The sequence below is a fragment of the Bos grunniens genome, chromosome 4 (genome assembly GCF_055505025.1).
Source record: "Bos grunniens cultivar Pamir isolate PY7600 chromosome 4, Bosgru_T2T1.0, whole genome shotgun sequence".
NCBI lineage: Eukaryota > Metazoa > Chordata > Mammalia > Artiodactyla > Bovidae > Bos > Bos grunniens.
Window position 1 is genome coordinate 96409381 of NC_141168.1, and position 18729 is coordinate 96428109.

Here is an 18729-nt window from a genome sequence, read left to right on the forward strand (position 1 = left end):
CAAATAAAAATCAATATTGTAAGGTTTTGCTTCTTGAATTAAAAAAATCTTTTTCACTTAAAATTTTTGCTTCCTAGTATAAGTAATCTAATTACTTATGTACTGTATCCTAGTCTCTTTAAAAACCGGGTGACTTAATGAAGTGTTTGATTACTTTATAGCTCTTATTATCCTTTGGATATAACTCATTAGGGATAAATGCTTAAAATATTCTGTTTAAAATCACTTGATATAGTGTTTGTTTGGTATTCCATTGACAGGGTATTCAGTTAAGCCCACTTATTAATCATTTTCAATTTCTAAACTTTGTTTTTTAAAAATTTTAATCTTGTTTCTTAACTAGATAAAACATTTGTATCCAAAGTCAAAACTATAGCATATATTTAGAAAGAATTTACTTTAATATAAGACGTGTAAAAACACTTAGTTCTGTCCTTTCCTATTTGCTTACATATTTTTTTTTACTAATTATTATTTCAAAATTCAAATGCTTCTTTTTAGAGAGAGGAATTTGTATATGTATGTATATATGTGTGTATATATGAATACACACACACACAAAATATATGATGGTGGTAGTTTAGTCACTAAGTCATGTCCAACTCTTATGACCCCCTGGACTATAGCTCACCAGTCTTCTCTATCCATGGGGTTTCCCAGGAAAGAATACTGGAGTGGGTTGCCATTTCCTTCTCCAGGGGATCTTCCCAGCACACGGATCAAACCCAGGTCTCCTGTATTGCAGGCTGTTTCTTTCTGCTGAGCCACTGGGGAAGTCTGTATGTATATAGTGATAGTGAAGTCACTCTCATGTCCACTTCTCTGCAACGCTATGGACTGTAGCCTACCAGGCTCCTCCGTCCATGGAATTTTCCAGACAAGAGTACTGGAGTGGGTTGTCATTTCCTTCTCCATATATATGTGTATATATATGTGCATATATATACACATAATTGTATTCTCTACTCTTGCTTCACAAAAAATTGCTTGATTATGGTTAAGTATAACTCTGTACATTGCTTACATTGCTTTTTCACTTAGTAATATATGTTGAGATCATACTGAAAAAGCTCAAAAAAATCTGCCTTGTTCAATTACCGTTGCATAATACATTGCAGGATGTATCATAGTTTATTCAGGCTGCTCACTGTTGTTGGTTATTTGGATTATCTCAGTCTTTGGCAGCAATAAATAGCTTTGTCTATATATTCTTTATTATTTCTTGGCAGTGTATATCTAACATAGGTTTTTTTAAAGGAGACCACAAAGTGAAAATGAATATGCAGTAACTATCAAGTTATTGCAGAATTCCCTGCCAGTGGCATTGATCCATTTTGTACACACATCAGTCTTGCCAGTTTCCTCATAGCCTCTCCAAAATGAATATATTGTCTAACTTCTAAATATGGGTCGATCTGATAGGTGTAAATAGCATCTCAGAGTAATTTTAATGGCATTGAAATGCATTTGGAGCACAAATGATTAATAGAATAAGTGATCATGAATATTATGAGTTTTCATGTACGTATACCTCCCAATAAACCCTTTTGGACGTAAGAATTTGCTTCAAAACTCTGTTCAGTTCTGTGCAAGGCAGAGGCCACACATGAGGGGAGAGGGTGGGGTGAACAATGTTATAGATAGATGGCTGCAGCGGAATGAAAACATCATCAGCATTGTTCTCAAACTTGCCACCAGAGAGGATGCAGGGTCCACGTGTACCTCACTGAAGTATTTATTTATTACTTCCTGACCGTCACTTAATAGTGATCTTCTCTGAAAAGATCTGAGAACCATGATTTAAAACTTTAAACGTTATACTAAGAACAAAAATAGGTGAACACTTACAAGTCTGTGAATCTTTGTATTTTCTTCTCTAAACACTCATGACTCATGCAAGTTCAAATGTTCTTTGAGGATGACATGACTTGTATATCAGACATAGATTTTCTTTTCATATATAGGTATCAAATAAAATGTTCATACAGTTTAGAAACTTCTGCAAAAGAGTTTGAAGTTTATAAACACTGCTGGGAGAATATACAATAAATGTCTTCAGAAAGTACATTTCTCACTGTTTCTCATTTATATTCTAGAATCACAGTGAAACAAGAACCAGACACCCTTTATATGTTTGTACCTCTGATTAAATTAGACACTTGTGGTAAATCAGACCGTATTTTGTAAGTGAAGGAATAGGAAGCCAAATTGCTATTTGGGCTGGAGACTTTCTAGAGAAAAAAAAAATAAGCACATTGTTTTGATTTGGTCAATGCATCAGTAAGTTTAATTTTCCAATTGACTAGAGAGATGCTGTAATACCTTATACAAACATGATTTGTAACCTTCTAACCTCTTTTATTCTGAGCACACAAAATTAAACTATTTTTCATCTGTAACAAACTGTGGAAACATAAGCATGGAAAAGTCATTCTTTGCTTCCTCTATGTGTATAAGTGACTAAAAATTATAAATAAGAACAATATCTCCCCAAAAGGCATTTTTCAGTTTTCTGATGCATAAATTGGAATTACCCTCAGAACCATTATAAGTTACCCTTTTGTGTTAATATACAAAGTCAATGATTACTATCACATTTTTCCCCAGGAAAAACTTTTACAAGGTATATCCACTTACTTTTTGAGTGCTAAAAAATCTTAAATATTTAAAAAAAATTTTTAACACCATTTTTCTGGACAGCTTGTATTGTTTTTGTTGTTGTTGTTCTGTAATAGTAGATATACTTAACATTTAGACAGCCAAATTAATAGTCTCTATAAATTGGGGGACAAATTATGTTTAATCAGTGTCTTCTAATTCACTGGGGGGAAATGACCTAACTTTCCATATATACTAAGTATGTGGAGAGACAGCCTACACAGTATAATTTGACTTCTTGCTATTGAGTCTTTTTCCTGTTAAGCATGATGTGATTCCCTCAAAGTGTATAGTTCCAAGTGTATTTCTTTTGCTTAAGGCATTGCTCTCTAAACAAGCTGCTTATCAAAATCTCTTAGTAAGGTTTCTAAAAATTCCATTTCTCAAGTCCCACTAAACTATTAAGAATCTCTTAGAGATTGACACAAAACTTAATGCTTTTTTTTTTTTTATGTTGATGTTTATAGGCTTTCAGTTTGGGGAACCACTGAGTTAAGGAACTGTAATCTTTATCTTCCTCTGTCAAATTGTATTTGCCCTGTGAGTGGAAACAGACTATACTGGGATTCACAAGTCAGGCAAGTCTTGGCAGTGTTAATATCAGTGTGGCAAAGACCCTTTTATTGCAATTCTCCTGGCTTCTCTATATTTCTATAGGTGTCCTGTCTCTTTATGTGTTTTTTCCCCCTATCAAGACATGGTTTTAAAAAAGAATCTAATGGTCATATTCAGAGTTGTGTTTTAGAGTTGATTTCTCTGAATGTGTGTGCACCACCACTGTTTGGAATTACCAAAGAAGTGGAGGTCTAATGATTAAATAAGGAGATACTTTTTACAGCTTTCCTTTCATGAGATATGATAATTATTTCACTTGTCAAAACCAGCTCAGAGATTCTTACTCCTTGCTAAAATTTATACCTGCAATTATAGAGCCCTTTACAATTTGAAACACTTTCTTGATTGTTTTTTATTTGATATTAAAAAACAAACCCATGTTAAATAAGATGCTTTTATTGCAGAAATGAAGACTCAAAGAGGTAATGTTGCCTGGAGACAATACAAACAAGTGATTATGGTCTGAGGCTTTCTGGAGCCTGACGGGCCATGTCCAGATTTTGGCTACATCATGGATCTTTGAGCAAAATATTTTACTACTATGACTCACCTCTTCTCATCTGCAAAATAGTAAAAATAGTGTTGTTGTGTTGATTAAATGTGTTAAAATGATTTTAATGAATACCTCAGAGCTCAATAATCAAAAGCTATTTGCACAAATAAATGGGGCAACGAGGGTGAATATTCCAGTTCTCTGACTTAGAGTTCATTGTTCTTTCCTCACATCTTAGTTGCTTGTTGTCAGATCTGTTTCAGATGTTACAGCTAGCAGAGAATTGTGCAAGAATACAGTATAACGTAGAGTAGTTTTGAGAATAGAGAAATAGGTTCAAGGCTAGAGGCACTGTGAGGAACAGCAGGCCTAAATGAAATACCACTAAATTTTGGGATAAATGGGAACATAATCTATAATTAAAAAATTAGTTAGTGACTGTAAATAAATGAATACTGCACAAGGGCTGAGGTAACTCAAATGGGACTTGTAACTTCATTAAGATCCTAAACTACCAGTTTTGAAGTAGGACTTTGAAACATTTATTTAATATTTTATTATTCATATTTCAATCATGTAGAAAGGTTGAAAGAATTGCCAGTGAACACCCATATAACCATCCACTATACTCGGGAAAGGAGTACATCAAGGTTGTATACTGTCATCCTGCTTATTTAACTTATATGCAGAGTACATCATGAGAAATGCTGGACTGGATGAATCACAAGCTGGAATCAAGATTGCTGGGAGAAATATCAATAACCTCAGATATGCAGATGATACAACCCTTATGGCAGAAAGTGAAGAGGAACTAAAGAGCCACTTGATGAAAGTGAAAGAGGAGAGTGAAAAAGTTGGCTTAAAGCTCAACATTCAGAAAACTAAGATCATGGCATCTGGTCCCATCACTTCATGGCAAATAGATGGGGAAACAGTGGAAACAGAGACAGATTTTATTTTGGGGGTGCTCCAAAATCACGGCAGATGGCGACTGCAGCCATGAAATTAAAAGACGTTTGCTCCTTGGAAGAAAAGTTACGACCAACCTAGAAAGCTTATTAAAAAGCAGAGGCATTACTTTGCCAACAAGGGTCTGTCTAGTCAAAGCTATGGTTTTTCCAGTAGTCATGTATGGATGTGAGAGTTGTACTATAAAGAAAGTTGAATTCTGAAGAGTTGATGCTTTTGAACTGTGGTGTTGGAGAAGACTCTTGAGAGTCCCTTTGACACCTAGGAGATCCAATCAGTCAATCCTAAAGGAAATTAATCCTGAATATTCATTGGAAGGACTGATGCTGAAGCTGAAAGTCCAATATTCTGGCCACCTGATGTGAAGAACTGACTCATTGGAAAAGACCCCGATGCTGCGAAAGATTGAGGGCAGGAGGAGAAGGGGATGACAGAGGATGAGATGGTTGGATGGCTTCGTTGACTCGATGGACATGAGTTTGAGCAAACTCCAGGAGTTGGTGATGGACAGGGAGGCCTGGCATGCTGCAGGCCATGGGGTTGCAAAGAGTCAGACATGACTGAGTGGCTGAACTGACTGTCTGAACTGACCCAGATCCTACAATTCCCTTTTGTTATATTTGCTTTATCGCACATCTTCCTGTTTGTCCAACCATCTCACAGTAATTGCAGTAGGTTGGGTATTAGCATTTCCACTGGATCCTCCAGCCCTGATTCCTACAAGCCAGGAAGAGAGTGTCAGGTGACATCAGAATACAGAGTGAGTTACACTGCAAGAGAGGGCCTTTGATCTTAGGGAACCCAAGTCTTTTATAAGAGACAGTAAACATACTCTTCCCTTGTGCTAGAGAGATCTCTACCTGAAATGTAGTAATTTGTTATTCATTGCCTGAGTCATTACCCTCTAAAGATGGGAGTCTGCTCCCGTGGGAGTTGGAGTCTTACCACTTACCTTAAGGATAAGTGTGATGATATTTGCATGTAGCCCAGGCTGTGTGAGACAGTATTCAACGATATTGCTTCTTTAATGGGTTTAGATGTGTTTTGTAGATGTTAAGAACTCAATGTTGGTATTCTCCCAAAATTCACATGTTGAAGCTCTAACCCCTAATATGCTAGTATTTGGAGGTGGAGCCTCTAGGAGAAAATTAAGTTTATTTTAGGTCATGAGCATAGGAACTTTATTATGGGACTGGAGCCATATAAAGAGGAAGAGACCCATGCTTGCACCTAGGAAAGGTGGTCTGAGCACACAGTAGTAAGGCAGCTGTCTACCTGCCAGGAGGAGGGCTCTCACCAAGAACCAAATCTGCCAGCACTTGACCTGGAACTTTCCCAGACTCTAGAACTCTGAGAAATATCTCATTTATTAAGAGGTCCAGTCTATTGTATTTTGTTATAGCAGCCTGAGCAGCCCTAGACAATAGATGTGCTAAAAAAAAAAAATAGAGGTATAGGAAGCTCTGGGCTATAGGAATTTAAAATCAAAACCGCTTTCCCCCTTTAGTTACTGTGTAAAACTTACAAAATCCCTCCTCTGTTAAAGAAAAAAAAATGGTGTATGAGCTAATTTGGTAAGACTACTTGGGCATCAAGTAATTCTAAGCAAACAGTATTTTGATGACATAAGGGTAAATGAATCAGAAACATATGGACGAAATGATCTTTGAAATACTTTTGAGCATAAACTTGATGGGGAAGGGGCAGTGTTTGGAAGAATACCAAATCCTATGGGGCGCTCAAGTTAGCTTGAGAAGCAGAGGGGGTGTTTTACAGCTTAGAGGGGCAACCAGAGCCTTCTGTGCCCTGGAATTTAAGGTGCCAGAAACCTAAAAATTTGAATCATGGGGCAAAATGCTATAAAAATAAAGTGTGTGCTAGCAAAGGGCATTGATGCATCAATAATGGGGAATTTTATTTTTGATTATGAGAGTGTATTTGCCAAAGTTTCATTTACTAATGTAAACAAAAGAAAAAGTCATACTTCAGATTCTACTGCCATGCTAAAATTTCTGAAGTTCTAGAAGCATTGAATGGAAGGCAACATTATTTAGAATTTATTTATAATTAGTGACAGCTGCCTTTATATCCAATTTATAAAAATTGGTTAATAGAGTCACAAGAGGGAAGTGGCTGTGCATCAGTATTATAATATTTTTAAGACATTGTATTTAGTCTGGTAGGTTGTGACTGTATTTCTAAGCTCCTGTAAAATGGAACTCTTGATTCAAGATCTTTTACATCTTATTTGAGGATATTCATGCGTTTGGCGGTGACGCTACTGGTAAAGTCTCTGCCTGCCAATGCAGGAGACGCAAGAGACCCTGGTTCTATCCCTGAGTCAGGAAGATCCCCTGGAGTAGGAAAAGGCAACCTGTTCCAATGTTCTTGCCTGGAAAATCACATGGGCAGAGGCACCTACTGGGCTCCAGTCCATGGAGTCACAAAGAGTCAGACACAACTGAGCAAACATTCACTGATGTTTGTGTGGTGGCCTCCTGTACTGCCGCTGCGATACTACTATGCCTTTGGTATTTTCTGTAAACTAGCTACTTTCTGCATAGTTGTCAAGACTGTTGAGGAAGAAAGCAACATTTTCTCTGCTCAGACCTCCAGTCACAATGAGCGTGCTTTGTCCCCTGGAGCTTGGTCCAGAAGCACCTTTGCTAGATGGGCTGTGAACAGCTTCACTGGAGCCTGACTTAAAGTGTTCACTACAGCTGTTTCAGCTGATTCGTGATAATTAGTATAAACATACTCCCACATCATTTCATGTATTTATTCTATAATTGCCCATTTTCATTTCAGTCATTAAACATATTTAGAGAGCATTAATTTTTAAATGAAGTAATTGTCTTAATTGTAGCATGAATATAATCAACCGTAATGCTCTCGATCTGATATGAAGTTCAGTTTTCTCATGTGCTTCAGCCTGTGAATAGCTGTGCTCAAATACCCAGAACTCCTTACGTTTTAATTTTGATGAGCCTTTGCTTTCAAAAACCCTGAACAAGCACTGCCTCAGGAAAGCCCTTTTCTCTTTGCTTTAAGAAAGTAATCAGGACGCATTTATTTGGTCCCAGCTATGAGTAATAGACTCTGCCAGATTCTGAAGGTATGTGTGCTGTGGGATTCAGTCATTGAACTTAAGAGCCTTAATTTAGTGTTAAGGAGGAAATAAGAAACATGCATTACAAATAAATATCTGTAAAATCATGCCCCGATTTTGGTCTTTGTACAGGGATTATGGAAGTAAATATACTGGTTTAGGAAATACACATGGAAAGATTTAGGAGTAAAGAAACATGAGGCCTCCAACTTACTAACAAATGGTCAGAAAACAGTCTATAGTGTGTGTGTGTGTGTGCGCACGTGCACAGAAGAGAGAGAGAAAAGGAGAGTATAATAAATGAGGCAAGTGCAAAAAAAGTTGATGAGTATGGGTAATAATTATATGGGACTTCCTTGTACCTTGTTTGCAATTTTTCACTAAGGTTAAGATTTTATAGAAACAAGAATAAATAAAGCTCTGATATAAACCTTTGCTAGAGCAAGTCAGCATGTCTAACATGTTTATATATGAGGTTTAAAAGAAAATTTCTACTCAGACATCTATACTAAGGAAATAATTGGAATTTTGTTATGCAGCATTGGTTATAGTACCTAACACTTGAGAAACATCCTAATTATCTCATAATAAGAGAAGAAAGTGATGAAGTCAGAAATGGCAAGTTTCATTTGTAGAAGGCCAAAGGTCGGGCAGAAAAACAAAACACAAAACCAACCCCAAGGCTGGATTGGACGATAAAGGTTTAAAAGGAGCAGAATCAAGGGAGGATTTTGGAAGCAGTCTTCCTCCCTTCCTTGCTCCTTCTTCTATTAATTCAATATGTATGTATTTCATGCCTACGAGGTCCCAAGCACTTCACTGATATTGGGAAAACAATGAACTAGGTAAAGAAGTTCCTTCCCTTTATTGAACCAATTATCTAGTAAAATAACAAAAGGAGAAGACAATTAAGTGTTTAATGTTATAAAAAATTTAAGTAAGAAAAAACATAAAGAACATCAGAAATACTTGTGTTCAAACCCATTCAGGGAGCATTGGGAGTAAAATGGATATTCTTTAATGTAAGTACATTTGGATTATTTGAATTTTTACTATGTGAACGTCTTCCGTTTTTGTTAAAAGAAAAATAGCTTAGGTTATCATAAGATCAGCCTCCACTACTTTGTGAGACAGTTGAATATAATACACTTACTTTCTCCATTTTACAAAGTTATTCCTTTTCCTTAATAGAGGAACCTGAAGAAGCCATTTACTAAGAAATTTAGAGCCATTCTGAACTTCTAAACAGAAGTTCCCAAAGGTCTTGGCTTAAGATGATGTTAGTGTCTCAGTTACTTTCTCACACCATCCCTAGGCTAGGAGAAATAGCCAGCCATTCTGTTTATTAGGCAGTTAGGTCAAATCAGCTGAAACGTATTTATGTCCTAACAACTTAGTAGCTGTTTGAAAAAGTAAGATATATGAATGGAAGACATTTATTTCATTCTTAAACAACCACAATTACTTCCTAATGGGATATGTGTGTCTATTGGGCACTGCACAGTTTCTCAGATCTGGGAATCAGATTGTACACCAACACTCTCATTTCCTTTCCTATATTGCATTAGGCATGGTACTTGTGTTTTATGAAAATCCCACTTCACGAAGACAGGATGTCTTAGAAAGAAATGTAGTGCAATGTAACTTTGAAACTGAGAGTGGTTTGAGTTGTTGTAGCCACGCGTTCCAGGAAACAAACTCACTCAGAAGGACAATGCAGAGAGTGGAGAGCAGTTTATTACACCGGCGGGCCCAAGGCAGAGTCTCCTCTTAGCCAAGGACCCCGACCAGTTTTTGTGAAAACCTTATATACCCTAAGTGTACGAAACCCACCACCCCAAATTCCCTGAAACTAGTCTGAACAAAGGAAAAGAAAGATAGAATCAAAGTTAACCCGTGAGTGGACAATTATCAATAGGCCTGTGGTCATACGCCAATAAGCATAATAGAATGTGCGATTCTATTCAGTTACACAGATGATTAGGGTATCCTTTTAGGCAACGGAGAGTCTCGGTATGAGCCCTGGGGCTCTTCCTGCCGGGAGTCTGGTTTTCCGGTTGGTATGTCATTTCCATAGATACTGGGCATATAGCTCAAAGTCCATAGTCTGGCCCAAGATGGAGTCCTGCTTTCAAGATGGAGCCTGTTCTGTCTGTTTCCTCCTTCAGAGTTAGTAATTTGTATGATATCAGACAGACATTAAGTATAGCTGTGAGGGGCCTGGGTTACCTAAGGAATAATTTGGAAACTGCAATTCTGGATGATTCCATTTCTGGCCTCCACAGAACTTTTGTAGATCTGTAGAAAATCAGAACATTTCCATTGCTAGTGAGTGAATAATGATCATCATATTCATAATAATTATTACTTGGATCAGGCCTCAAAAGGACCTTCTACAGGTATCCATAAGTAGCATTTATCTATCTTGTTAGCTCAGTAGAAGAACCGTTTTATCTCTAGAGAGGAGCTAGACTATCCTGGTGTGGAGCAGCATGTGAAAAAGGACTAGTCTTTGACAGTCGAGTTCTTGCTGAATATTTCACGTCACAGTCACTCACTTCACAGAGATTCAGTCATTTTACTTCACAGAGATTCAGTTTCCCCAAGTGATAAACACATCTAGCTCTATTTACAACCCTGGAATGAATATCAAATAAAATGTTTTCTTTGAAAGCACTTTGGAATGCAGGAAATGCTTCAGAATATGATGTTTCATTTTTTATTTATTTTTATTAATTTGTATTGGAGTTGAGTTGCTTTACGATGTTGTGTTAGTTTTTATTGTACAGCAAAGTGAAGTATGATGTTTGAAGACCATCACTGTTAGTGTTGCCACCATGAAAGGTCTTAGTGACTAGATCATGTGTTCTAGAGCTGTAGTGCGAATATTCATAGCTTTGGCTAACTAGAGTAATTGGCATTAAGCCAGGACAATATCTCTGCTTCCCCCAACCAGCTGAAAGATAATAGACTGGAAACATCCCTGGTGGTCCAGTGGTTAGGACTGTGCTTTCACTGCTAAGGGTCTGGGTTCAATATTTGGTTGAAGAACAACAATCCCACAAGCTACATGGCATAGCCCCCTCCCCCGCCCCCCCCAAAAAAGATGATATGTTTTATTTAGTCTTTCTGATTCTAAGATCCAGAAAATGACCATTTAATTCCTCTCTTAAGATTTACATTTTTTATTTACTCCAAATATAAAAAAAGCACCAAGAGAGAAGTCTTCTTTTGTTTCCATCTTCTAGATTTCCTGTGGTGTGCTCTTTGGTTCTTACAAATACAGAAGTGTGACTTTTGCATCAGTGAATGAATGCCTTGTCTTTAAAACATGTCATAAGGCAATCCATCTGCCTCTGAGATGTCATCCTAGGCTGTGCTGTTTAAATGTAGCCTTGAGACATGGTACTTCATTTTTTGTTACTAGTGTGATGAAGTAAAATAAGTTAATATTGTTCAGCTCTTTAGAACATTATATATAGTGCTTACTTTGTGATATGACACATAATAAGGATTATATTTAAGTGTTTAATAGCAGACATGGGTGAATTTACTTATTTTCAGTCTCATAACTAATGGGAAGCAAATAGAATAAATACCAGTGAGACCACTTCAGCAAGTGATGTTAAGATCACTGTGGGATTGAGACTGTTCCTAGCACTGTTTATCTCATAATACCCACTTTAGTTTATTTTTCTATTTCACACACATGACATTGAAAAATTATTACTTGCTCATATGTTTGTCCCCTGGCTATATCAAGAGATTCTGGTTGGTAGGGACTTTTTCTCCATTATTTCTGTGTATTCCAGGGCCTGGACATAGAGTCGTTGTTTGATTCATCTTTGTTGATTAACAGACTGAGAAATAAAAGAAATAGTAAATACATGTAATCCTACCTAACCATAAGACTGAGCAAATTAGAGTTTTCAGATGGGACACTGAACCATCAGGATTCTCCTTTATCCCTCCTCCTGGCATAAAATCCTGTTCGTACAGGATTTTACATTCTTACCAAAGTATTGATTCCTGAACTAAGCTAGCATTAATAACTCCTTTCATCAATATAGGTGTTTACTTAACTGTCTTCAAGCATCTTATAAATTCTGATTTTTAAATTATAAGACTTTTTTTTTTTTTTTTTTTTTAAGTCTTGAGTTTCTGATGAGCTCAAAGTCTGGGGCAGACAACCGTATTCCATTCCCCTCTCCCTAATTCATTTCGTATAAGAAATGGTGGGATTCTTTTTTATTTTCTTGTATTGGTTTCCTCCTTTACTTGATTTAAATTCCGTATGCTCCCTGCATTTAGAATTGTCTATTACTAAAATGTTCCTTGCAGATTGTTCAGTTTATGGTGCACAATATTACTTTTTCATTAGTAATTGCACTGCAGATTATTATATGAAAAAAGATCCATTCTTTTCTTGAGGCATAAAACCAAGTTCCTGTCTGTGTTGCGGATGTTAAAAATCCCAAGACACTTAGGGAAGAAGAGTGGGAGTATTAACTCTAGAAAAAAACCTTTGGCCAAATACCCATGAAAAGCCTCTCTCATCATAGCACAGGGGATTAAGATTGTTAAGAACGATCTTTCTGAGAGAACTACTTTATGCAATTATAATAAAATATTGAACATTTCTTTGGATTTTATGCACATTCCTTTCCAAGAGGAAATCCCAAAACATTTTGTAAAATCTCACAAATTTATACTACCAGCAAGTAAAAGGAATGATTTAAATAAATTATCAACATTTCAGAAACAATAATTTAGTTGATCCATAAAATATCCCAAGTACTAAATTGCTAAAAGTGAGTTTTGCTCCTCTACAAGTATGTAATGTTTACAACTCAGGAGACTATTTTTATATAAATCTAATATTTTAAAATAGCTTAGGGAAGCCTTCTAAAGGTAGAACAAAGATTACATTGAAATAACTTGTTGATAAATACCCTCAAATTAGATATCTTTCAATTCTGAGTGCCACGTGCATGGAGTAGCAGCAGTTCTAAAAATGATTTTTTTGTTAATATTTTAGATTTCTTCCAGTTAGTTTTCTGTAATATTTTAAATTGTCACCATTGTAACTGAGGTCATTTACTCATGATTATACTGAAGTAGGTTTGCTTTCTTTGTTGCAAATTCTTCTTCCTAAAACTCATGATCTTCACTTCAAACTGCAAACCCTATCAACCTTTTGAAGTGGACACACACTCTGAACTATTCATTACCTTAGATGACATTGGGTTGACAAACCACAGGAGCCAGGGCTACTGTGCCCAGCAGAATTGATGACCGAGCTCATTGCAACCAGGGGCTTTGAGTGTACACTGGTTGTTAAGATAAACACAAAATGTGGGTGCCAAGAGAACCGGCCCAACAGAGCTATAGATGGATGTTATTATTTTTACGAAGAAGGCCTCTGGTGATAAAACAGGGTTGACCCTGTTAGTGGGAGCTCCATAAATCTTTCCTGGCTGAAGGTTCCTGGCCGTGCAGGTTGGAGGGCGGACAAAAGAACCGAAAGATCCAGGATGTACTGTACACGTGAGGATTGCCTATGGGACTCTGCAATAATACAACAATAGCCAAGACTGCAAGGCACAGCTTCAGTTCCTGCCTGCTTTCAACTGCTTCTAATAACAGTTTTAATGTTAGGTTCTTCTTTTTCTTCTGCAGTAAGGAAAATTCTTAAAGTTATACCATTTTTTTATTGTCATTTGGAGTTTTCTTTCCCTAATGAAAGGCTTCCTAAAATTCTACACAATCTTATAATAAATATTGGTTATTTTTGGTTATTTTATGGCCATTATGAAAATAATGTTTCTCACTTATTTATGTTGAACATGTTCCAGAGCTTTTCCTAAATTCAAAGATAATCATGACAAACTACACACTTCACCTTTTTTATAGTAGTGGTCACAGTTTGAAGACGCAGTATACAATTTGTTGAAATCTGTATATTTTATCAATTATTACAAATGAAAGCGAGGATAAACTGATAATGTTACATTGTAACTATTTCCCAAACCCTTCAATTTGATTAGAAATCTTTAGTTTTAATAAACTAATTTACCACACAGTTTATCAAATATTGTCATTTGTTTATATCCATTTTTAAATATTATTATTAGCACAAATTATATTTCTGTTATTGTTTACTGATAGTGTAATGGTCACAACAGAAGGTGTTTTTATATACCTATAGTTGGGCATAAGAAAGTCAAGATGTAATACTTCCTGCTGGCAGTTTCAACTATCCCGGAAATAGCTAGTGAGAATCCAAATTCAATAATTTTAAAATATTTATTATGTACCGACTAAGGTGCTTTGCAGTTTAGATGAAGTATGTGATATGATTCTTGATTTTCTAAGGTTAGATCCAAGCCCAGTAATTTCCCATGCTTTGCCAAACAGATGATAAAGCAAGGTTTATGTTATATAATAATGTCAAGAATGGGCTTGTTTAAAATTTGTTGAGTCTGGTTGCTTATAGTCATTTTCAGATATTACCAAACTATGTTATCGTGAAGATGGAGAGCATGACAAATGTCAGGTTCCCTTTTAGTATGTTTCCCCGCAAAACAAAATGAAAACAAAACAAAAGCCCTCCTCTTTTGTAATAGATATCTGGCTGTATGTACCTGTTCGGAATGATCAATGAGTCAAACTACTAAAAAAATAATTGCCTGGGAAACTGCAGTTCCAAAGAGCATCTTTAGTAATCTAGGCTAAATGGATTCACTAGGAGTATGATATTCAAAAACTATTTTCTACCTTTTGTTTAGCTGAAGCTGAAGTTGAATAGCCTTTGGAAGTTGGGATAAATGTGTTCCACATTTCAATAAACTTAGTGGCTTTATGCCTTGTTCCCTGTGTATGGGCCAGCAATAAATGCCGCTTCCTTCCCTTGTTAGAAACAGAGATTCATTCTAAGCAGATCTTAGGGGAAATTATAAGTATATCATCAAGGGAAGAAACCACTGATGACTTAGCATTTTAATTCTTGCTCTTTACTTCTTTTTTTAAAAGAGTTTTAATTTATTAGGCCATTATCCTCAGAAGCTAATGTACTATTCTGTGTCTGTTCTAATCACATTGTAGGTGAAAAATACATTTTAACTGAAATTGACTTCCCAAGAATTTATTAAATGTTTTCAAATATTTTTTAAAGCTCTGAATATAGTTTTAATTACTTTGGAAAGCTATGCCCATTTTATATACTTTTTCCCTTCAAATATCTGACATTATTTGGCAAAAACAGTTTAAATATAAGATAAAAGCTGTGATTAAGAAACATGTTTAAATAGAATAGTAAATTTTCTCATTATTTTTCATAGCATTTTAGGAGAGAACTGATTCTTATGTGTTTGGAAAATTTGTATTTTTAAAATATATTTTTAAAAGTAATTGTATATCTAAGTAAACTGCCCAAAGAAGATGCCATATAAACAGAACCATTGTCCAATTGATCAAATACCAAATTTATTATGAAAGTAAATATATACTTTTCAGTTCTACAAATTTAAGTACATTATTCAATTTAATATATTCACTTAACCCTTGAATTAAATTTGCCAGCACAGGGGGTCATAAAATGCTCTTGTCAAAAGCTTGTATCATCATATATGGCTTTTGACTTATCTGTGTTCCATTCCATGGCTAGTCTCTTAACTCCTTTTATAATTTCGTTGTCAATGATTCTGTTTTGTTTCTTATTTATATTTTTCCATTTTTGTTATTTTTTACAATCATTTTCAGTCTTAACTAAATTGGAGCATAAAATACACTTTATTTAAATTCTTTATTAAAAAAACTTTAATCTATTATTTTAAATATAATAGAGTAGAATAAATTTTAGAGCAATTACTAATAAAGTAATTCCATGTTCTTTTCATTAATTCTTAATGAATTAATACACTTTTCTTAATGTATTTATGCTGAATGAGATTTGACAGATCTTCCACAGAGGATGGGAGGGATGGAGGAAGTACCTGGTGGTTGTCAAGAAAACAGGACAGCAAAGAAAGACACTCTCATCAGTGGTTCTTTGTTTTTGTCTTCCTTGCATATATTTTTGTAAAGAAGAATGTAGAGCAAGCAGGTACTTCATGAAAAACGATTTTGTTCATTTTTTTCCCTAGTGAGTAAGACATTTTCCCCATGAAGGACATGTTTTAATCAAAATCATCTTGATTTTTTAATATAAGATATACATTTTAAAAGACTATATTTTCCCCCCCAAAATCTAAAGTGAGCATTGTTCATTTTATTTGCCATGACAATAAAATCACTATTAACATGCAGGGTGTATTTATACTTGGGTTCTTATAATGTAGCTACATTTTTCTTAAATTAGTTACAGCACAATTTCTTTTTAACTGCCACATATTGTCAGTCTCTATTTTCCTTTTCACAAACTCAACTTGATTTTTTTCCTCTTATGTGTTGCTTTAGAATGGTTTACAAAAATTCAAGAATCATATGCATGTTTTGCTCTGTCAAGCAAAATCTGCATGTGTTCATATTTAGTAGATGTTGTCACATTTTCAAACTTTTTAAATTCAATTCCTGAGAAAGTGTTTTTCATAAATCCAGTATCACAGGATGAAACTGTACATAGGCCACATCACTTTCTAGAAACAACATTCTGCCTCCTAAATCCAAATTACATTCCTGAGTGTCTGAAGACCATGTGTTGAGGTGTTCCTAGAGACCACTGAGGTGGGGCGGCAGAGTCTAGATACTGAACCAGCAATTTTACAGTCCAAGCTTGCAAACATTGAGTAGCAACACTTCTGTACCTATGAAAGGTGACTTATTTCTCTGCAAATGATACAGCAAGAATCAAATGCATGGATTGCATGGTATAGCAGGAAAAACAGTTGTGTTGCAGTAATACTATTCTGAATATTAAATTTATAACTCCTTTCAATAAGCATTTTTTAACCCTACAAAACAGAGAAATTGCAAAAATGTAATTAAGTAAAATTGAATTCCTCTTAAGAAGACTACCCCAAAAAAATGTCTCTGTACCAAACCAATAACATTGGAATATTTCATTGCTTAGGGCCACAAATAAGTCCTACACACACACACACACACACACACATACACCCACACACAGAAAAGTTGATACAAGGAAATGAAACATGCTTCACTGAGAATGTAGCCTTGTTTGTAAATTAAAAAAAAAAATTACTCTTCCTTGATTATGCTATGCTATGCTAAGTCACTTCAGTCGTGTCCGACTCTGTGTGATCCCATAGACGGCAGCCCACAAGGCTCCCCTGTCCCTGGGATTCTCCAGGCAAGAACACTGGAGTGGGTTGCCATTTCCTTCTCCAATGCATGAAAGTGAAAAGTGAAAGTGAAGTCGCTCAGTCGTGTCCGACTTTTAGCGACCCCATGGACTGTAGCCCACCAGGCTCCTCCGTCCATGGGATTTTCCAGGCAAGAGTACTGGAGTGGGGTGCTATTGCCTTCTAAGAACTGTAAAAAGGACTTACACTGTTGGTAGGAATATAAATTGATGTAGCCACTATGGAAAACAGTATGGAGGTGCCTTAAAAAACTCAAAATAGAGTTGATATATGATCCAGCAATCTCATTCCTGGGCATATATCCAGGGAAAAACTCTAATTTGAAAAGATACATGCACTCCTCTCAGTCATGTCCGACTCTTTGCGACCCCATAGACTGTAGCCTACCAGGCTCCTCTGTCCATGGGATTTTCCAGGCAATAGTACTGGAGTGGATTGCCATTTCATTCTCCAGGGGATCTTCCCAACCCAGGGCTCAAATCTGGGTCTCCCACATTGTAGACAGACGCTTTACCATCTGAGCCACCAGGGAAGTCCCCTAAGTTCATAGGAGCACTATTTAAAATAGGCAAAGCATGGAAGCAACCTAAATGTCCATTGACAAATGAATGGAGAAGTTGTGGTACCTGTGTGTGGATGAAAGTGAAAGTGTTAGTTGCTAAGTCATGTCCAACTCTTTGGAATCCTGTGGATTACAGCCTGCTTGGCTCCTCTGTCTATGGGATTCTCCAGGCAAATATACTGGAGTGGGTTGCTATTCACTTCTTCAGGGGATCTTCCTTACCCAGGGATGGAACCCTGGTCTCTTGCATTGCAGGCATATTCTTTACTGTCTGAGCCACCAGGGAAGCCTGTATGTGTGTACATATATGGATTACTACTCAGCCATAAAAATAAAAGAAAGAATGAAATGATGCAACATGGACGGACCTGGAGATTATCATGCTGAGTGAAGTAAGTCATATAGAGAAAGACAAATATCATGGTAACACTTATACATGGAATCTAAAATGTGATACAGATAAGCTTATTTATGAAACAGAAACAGACTCACAGAAACAAACTTGTGGTTACCAAAGAAGAAAGGGGAGAGAGAAGGGATGAAATAAGAGTTTGGGATTAGCAGATATAAACTACTATATATAAAATAGAGGTCCTACTGAATAATCCAGGAAATTATATTCTCTGTCCTGTAATAAACCATAATGGTAAATAATATGAAAAAGAATATGCATATATATGAATTTACTGTACACCAGAAACTAAAACAATGTTACAATCATTTATACCTCAATTAAAAAAAAAAAAAAAGGAGTAACACAATCCTGGTAGTGATCCAGAGGGTACCTTGTGAGGAGTATGAAGCCAGTAATTTATCATCTCAGTTTTCTTCCAAGGCTGTCATCAATCTCCATCAGACTCCAATTTTTCCCATACCTCCCATCAAAGTTGGAGAAATATCTGTGTTGTTCTTTAAGAAGTGAGCTACAATGTGCATTTGTTAACACTGTGCAGCGTTCCCTGGTCACCACAGCACAAACCACCCCAGAAACCCCAGCGGA

The 18729-nt window shown here is 36.1% G+C and overlaps 1 protein-coding gene across 5 annotated transcripts in view; it reads left to right on the plus strand.

The window, feature by feature from the left end:
* The window catches only part of AGMO (alkylglycerol monooxygenase), a 438246-nt gene that overhangs the window by 93899 nt on the left and 325618 nt on the right, over positions 1 to 18729 (plus strand). The window lies entirely within an intron of this gene.